The sequence below is a fragment of the Dendropsophus ebraccatus genome, chromosome 8 (genome assembly GCF_027789765.1).
Source record: "Dendropsophus ebraccatus isolate aDenEbr1 chromosome 8, aDenEbr1.pat, whole genome shotgun sequence".
In the NCBI taxonomy this organism is placed as follows: Eukaryota; Metazoa; Chordata; class Amphibia; order Anura; family Hylidae; genus Dendropsophus; species Dendropsophus ebraccatus.
The window spans coordinates 4,765,234-4,771,682 of record NC_091461.1 but is presented as its reverse complement, the minus strand read 5'-3'; positions in this window follow the sequence as shown (position 1 = coordinate 4,771,682).

The window sequence follows — 6,449 nt, the reverse complement described above, 5'->3', positions numbered from 1 at the left end:
TAAATACTGTATATATGTTCCTGTCCGGTACTTACCCTGGCAGACACTGACACCAACCAGTGCGAGGAGTATGAGGATCTTCATGGTGCAGGTAGTTGGGTTCAGCACAGATGTGGAGCTCCATCTCGTGTGTCCGCACTCTTATAGTGTGAGGATCAGAGACACCGGTACCAGCCCACTGTGGCCCCACACTCATGGAAACTTGGTTTCCCTTCTGGCAACTCTAACACGGAAGATTGTCAGAAGTCTTGGCAGCAGAAGAAGTGGAATGTGCCAATGTTCTCTCCCCATCTTTACAAGTAAACATTCACCTTCACAGTAATTGTTGTTTTGTTCTTTTCCGGGTATCTGAGTTTCCCCACAAGTTATATATCGGGGTGACTGGTATTGCTGCATTTTGGACCCAGACAACAATTTCTACATATTTCTGTTTCCTGGACTTCTCTACGTGAGACATCAGGGTCAGAATATTGTAAGGGACATTGGGGTTTATTGTTTTGCAAAATATGTAAAAATATTAAAAGGTTAATAACCTAGAATCTGGTGTACCCCAGCTGTTGCTCCCCTCTTGTTCCTGTTCCTGATCACCGGCATAGTTTCCCTTTTATTCCGCGTCTCCTGCATTGATGGTCTTCCTTTCACTCTTGTTCCCACTCATGTCTTTCCCTCTCATTCCTGGTCCTTGGCTTAGCTCTCCCTCTCATTCCTGGCCCTTGGCTTAGCTCTCCCTCTCATTCCTGGCCCTTGTCTTAGCTCTCCCTCTCATTCCTGGTCCTTGGCTTAGCTCTGCCTCTCATTCCTGGTTCTGGGCCTAGCTCTCCCTCTCATTCCTGGTCTTTGGCTAAGCTCTCCCTCTCATTCCTGGTCTTTGGCTAAGCTCTCCCTCTCATTCCTGGTCCTTGGCTTAGCTCTCCCTCTTATTCCTGGACCTTGGCTTAGCTCTCCCTCTCATTCCTAGTGCTTGGCTTAGCTCTCCCTCTCATTCCTGGTCCTTGGCTTAGCTCTCCCTCTCATTCCTGGTCTTTGGCTGAGCTCTCCCTCTCATTCCTGGTCCTTGGCTTAGCTCTCCCTCTCATTCCTGGCCCTTGGCTTAGCTCTCCCTCTCATTCCTGGTTTTGAGCTTAGCTCTCCCTCTCATTCCTGGCCCTTGGCTTAGCTCTCCCTCTCATTCCTGGTTTTGGGCTTAGCTCTCCCTCTCATTCCTGGCCCTTGGCTTAGCTCTGCCTCTCATTTCTGGTCTTTGGCTTAGCTCTCCCTCTCATTCATGGTCCTTGGCTTAGCTCTGCCTCTCATTCCTGGCCCTTGGCTTAGCTCTCCCTCTCATTTCTGGTCCTTGGCTTAGCTCTCCCTCTCATTCCTGGCCCTTGGCTTAGCTCTGCCTCTCATTTCTGGTCTTTGGCTTAGCTCTCCCTCTCATTCATGGTCCTTGGCTTAGCTCTCCCTCTCATTCCTGGTCCTTGGCTTAGCTCTCCCTCTCATTCCTGGCCCTTGGCTTAGCTCTGCCTCTCATTCCTGGCCCTTGGCTTAGCTCTGCCTCTCATTTCTGGTCCTTGGCTTAGCTCTCCCTCTCATTCCTGGTCCTTGGCTTAGCTCTCCCTCTCATTCCTGGTGCTTGGCTTAGCTCTCCCTCTCATTCCTGGTCCTTGGCTTAGCTCTCCCTCTCATTCCTGGTCCTTGGCTTAGCTCTCCCTCTCATTCCTGGTCCTTGGCTTAGCTCTCCCTCTCATTCCTGGTGCTTGGCTTAGCTCTCCCTCTCATTCCTGGTCTTTGGCTGAGCTCTCCCTCTCATTCCTGGTCCTTGGCTTAGCTCTGCCCCTCATTCCTGGTCCTTGGCTTAGCTCTGCCCCTCATTCCTGGTCCTTGGCTTAGCTCTGCCCCTCATTCCTGGTCCTTGGCTTAGCTCTGCCCCTCATTCCTGGTCCTTGGCTTAGCTCTGCCCCTCATTCCTGGTCCTTGGCTTAGCTCTGCCCCTCATTCCTGGTCCTTGGCTTAGCTCTCCCTCTCATTCCTGGTGCTTGGCTTAGCTCTCCCTCTCATTCCTGGTCTTTGGCTTAGCTCTCCCTCTCATTCCTGGTCCTGGGCTTAGCTCTCCCTCTCATTCCTGGTTCTGGGCTTGGCTCTCCCTCTCATTCCTGGTCCTTGGCTTAGTTCTCCCTTTCATTCCTGGCCCTTGGCTTAGCTCTCCCTCTCATTTCTGGTGCTTGGCTTAGCTCTCCCTCTCATTCCTGGTCTTTGGCTTAGCTCTCCCTCTCATTCCTGGTCCTGGGCTTAGCTCTCCCTCTCATTCCTGGTTCTGGGCTTGGCTCTCCCTCTCATTCCTGGTCCTTGGCTTAGTTCTCCCTTTCATTCCTGGCCCTTGGCTTAGCTCTGCCTCTCATTTCTGGTCCTTGGCTTAGCTCTCCCTCTCATTCCTGGTCCTTGGCTTAGCTCTCCCTCTCATTCTTGGTCCTTGGCTTAGCTCTCCCTCTCATTCCTGGTCCTTGGCTTAGCTCTCCCTCTCATTCCTGGCCCTTGGCTTAGCTCTGCCTCTCATTTCTGGTCCTTTGCTTAGCTCTCACTCTCATTCCTTGTCCTTGGCGTAGCTCTCCCTCTCATTCCTGGTCCTTGGCTTAGCTCTCCCTCTCATTCCTGGTCCTTGGCTTAGCTCTCCCTCTCATTCCTGATCCTTGGCTTAGCTCTCCCTCTCATTCCTGGTGCTTGGCTTAGCTCTCCCTCTCATTCCTGGTCTTTGGCTGAGCTCTCCTTCTCATTCCTGGTCCTTGGCTTAGCTCTGCCCCTCATTCCTGGTCCTTGGCTTAGCTCTCCCTCTCATTCCTGGTTCTGGGCTTGGCTCTCCCTCTCATTCCTGGTCTTTGGCTGAGCTCTCCCTCTCATTCCTGGTCCTTGGCTTAGCTCTCCCTCTCATTCCTGGTCCTTGGCTTAGCTCTCCCTCTCATTCCTGGTCCTTGGCTTAGCTCTCCCTCTCATTCCTGGCCCTTGGCTTAGCTCTTCTTCTCATTCCTGGTCCTTGGCTTAGCTCTCCCTCTCATTCCTGGTCCTTGGCTTAGCTCTCCCTCTCATTCCTGGTCCTTGGCTTAGCTCTCCCTCTCATTCCTGGCCCTTGGCTTAGCTCTGCCTCTCATTCCTGGCCCTTGGCTTAGCTCTCCATCTCATTCCTGGTCCTTGGCTTAGCTCTCCCTCTCATTCCTGGTCCTTGGCTTAGCTCTCCCTCTCATTCCTGGCCCTTGGCTTAGCTCTGCCTCTCATTCCTGGCCCTTGGCTTAGCTCTCCATCTCATTCCTGGTCCTTGGCTTAGCTCTCTCTCTCTCATTCCTGGTTCTGGGCTTGGCTCTCCCTCTCATTCCTGGTCCTTGTCTTAGCTCTCCCTCTCATTCCTGGTCCTTGGCTTAGCTCTCCCTCTCATTCCTGGTCCTTGGCTTAGCTCTCCCTCTCATTCCTGGTCCTTGGCTTAGCTCTCCCTCTCATTCCTGGTCCTTGGCTTAGCTCTCCCTCTCATTCCTGGTCCTTGGCTTAGCTCTCCCTCTCATTCCTGGCCCTTGGCTTAGCTCTGCCTCTCATTCCTGGCCCTTGGCTTAGCTCTCCATCTCATTCCTGGTCCTTGGCTTAGCTCTCTCTCTCTCATTCCTGGTTCTGGGCTTGGCTCTCCCTCTCATTCCTGGTCCTTGTCTTAGCTCTCCCCCTCATTCCTGGTGCTTGGCTTAGCTCTCCCTCTCATTCCTGGCCCTTGGCTTAGCTCTCCCTCTCATTCCTGGCCCTTGGCTTAGCTCTCCCTCTCATTCCTGGTTCTTGTCATGGCTACCCTCTCACTCCTTGTTCTTGATATGTTTCCCCTCTTCCAGATTCCCAGTGAGGCTTTAAAACTCTTCCCCATTGCTCAGCATTACTTGTCATCCAGTTTAGGTGTTTAGAATAGCTCAAACTTTTCCCTATGTCATTCTTGGTCCTCAGGATGGCTGCCATCATATCCCTGGTCCCTTATTTGGCTCTTTTTTCTCAATCCTTGTTCACAGTTTGGCTCCTATTTATCTTCTAAATACATCATGTCCTCATTCATTTCTGATACCCACAATGGCTGTCTATCGAGTTCTTGGTCCCCAGCATGACTCTTTTTTACCTACCCAATCCACCAGCATGCCTCCCTGTTTCTTTCTCATATGGCTAGCTACCCCATTCCTGATCACAAGCACGGCTAGCTACCCCATTCCTGATCACAAGCATGGCTAGCTACCCCATTCCTGATCACAAGCACGGCTAGCTACCCCATTCCTGATCACAAGCACGGCTAGCTACCCCATTCCTGATCACAAGCACGGCTAGCTACCCCATTCCTGATCACAAGCACGGCTAGCTACCCCATTCCTGATCACAAGCATGGCTAGCTACCCCATTCCTGATCATAAGCATGGCTAGCTACCCCATTCCTAATCACAAGCATGGTTAGCTACCCCATTCCTAATCACAAGCATGGCTAGCTACCCCATTCCTGATCACAAGCATGGCTAGCTACCCCATTCCTGATCACAAGCACGGCTAGCTACCCCATTCCTGATCATAAGCACGGCTAGCTACCCCATTCCTAATCACAAGCATGGCTAGCTACCCCATTCCTGATCACAAGCACGGCTAGCTACCCCATTCCTGATCATAAGCATGGCTAGCTACCCCATTCCTAATCACAAGCATGGCTAGCTACCCCATTCCTGATCACAAGCATGGCTAGCTACCCCATTCCTGATCACAAGCACGGCTAGCTACCCCATTCCTGATCACAAGCACGGCTAGCTACCCCATTCCTGATCACAAGCACGGCTAGCTACCCCATTCCTAATCACAAGCATGGCTAGCTACCCCATTCCTGATCACAAGCACGGCTAGCTACCCCATTCCTAATCACAAGCATGGCTAGCTACCCCATTCCTGATCACAAGCATGGCTAGCTACCCCATTCCTGATCACAAGCACGGCTAGCTACCCCATTCCTGATCACAAGCACGGCTAGCTACCCCATTCCTGATCACAAGCACGGCTAGCTACCCCATTCCTGATCACAAGCACGGCTAGCTACCCCATTCCTGATCATAAGCACGGCTAGCTACCCCATTCCTGATCACAAGCATGGCTCTTCATGTCATACCATTATCCTTTTTCAATACTGGTTCCTAGCATGGTTCTTTCATTCTTGTTCCACAGTATATCCTTATCTTTTCCCAAGCTCATATAATTAATAGCCAATCTTTGACAACACCAAATGAAAGGATATGACACCAAGTGAAAGGGAGGTGACAGCCAATAAAACAGAGGTGACACCAAATAAACGGGTAGAAACACCAAGTGAAAAGGAGGAGACGCCAAGTGAAAGCGGGATGACACCAAGTGGAAGGGAGGAGACGCCAAGTGAAAGCGGGATGACACCAAGTGGAAGGGAGGAGACGCCAAGTGAAAGCGGGATGACACCAAGTGGAAGGGAGGAGACGCCAAGTGAAGGGAGGAGACGCCAAGTGAAAGGGAGGAGACGCCAAGTGAAGGGGAAGTGACAGCAAATGAAATGGAGGTGACATCAAGTAAAAGGGAAAGGAAACCTTCTTTCCTCTACCTTAACTTAGGCTGGGTTCACACTACGCATATTTGAGGCTGTATATTTGAGGCTGTATTTGTGAGGCTGTATAGCAACCAAAACCAGGAGTGGATTGAAAACACAGAAAGGATCTGTTTACATAATGTTGTAATCAAGTGGGTGGCCGCCATGTAATGGCAAATATTTGCTGTTATTTTAAAACAACGGCTGTTATATTGAAATAATGGCCGTTATTTACTGTTATATGGCGGCCATCCACTCAGTTTCAACATTGTGTGAACAGAGCCATTCTGTGTTTTCAATCCACTCCTGGTTTTGGTTGCTATGAGGACCGGACAAGAGGACCAAATACTGCCTGAAATATACGTAGTGTGAACCCAGTAATGGTGCGTTCACACCTACAGGATCTGCAGCTGATTTTCTGCAGCAGATTTCAGTTAAATAACTGAACACAGGATCAGATTTGATGCTGTGTTCAGTTATTTAACTGAAATCTGCTGCAGAAAATCAGCTGCAGATCCTGTAGGTGTGAACGCACCCTAACATGGACAGAGCCACATTTTAAGCAAAAGAAAAATTTGTATGTACCCCTTTAAATCACGTTGCCTATGCCAACCGCAGATGGCTTAGGCAAGGAGGAAATCAAACAGCACCCACCGCTAACTGTCATTGTGTGTTACGTGGTGAGGAACGTCTTGTGACGAAGTGAGTGACCCGACCTTGCCCGGTGTCATGTGTAGCATTTATAGCTGTGGGCATGTTGAGGCATGTGTAGCACCCCAAAAGGCAGGCTACAACCAGCAGGGCCACAGCTCTTCCCCAAAGCAGGCCTCCGCGCAAGGTTCCCCCAACGAGGGCTCGTCCTTTGCACACT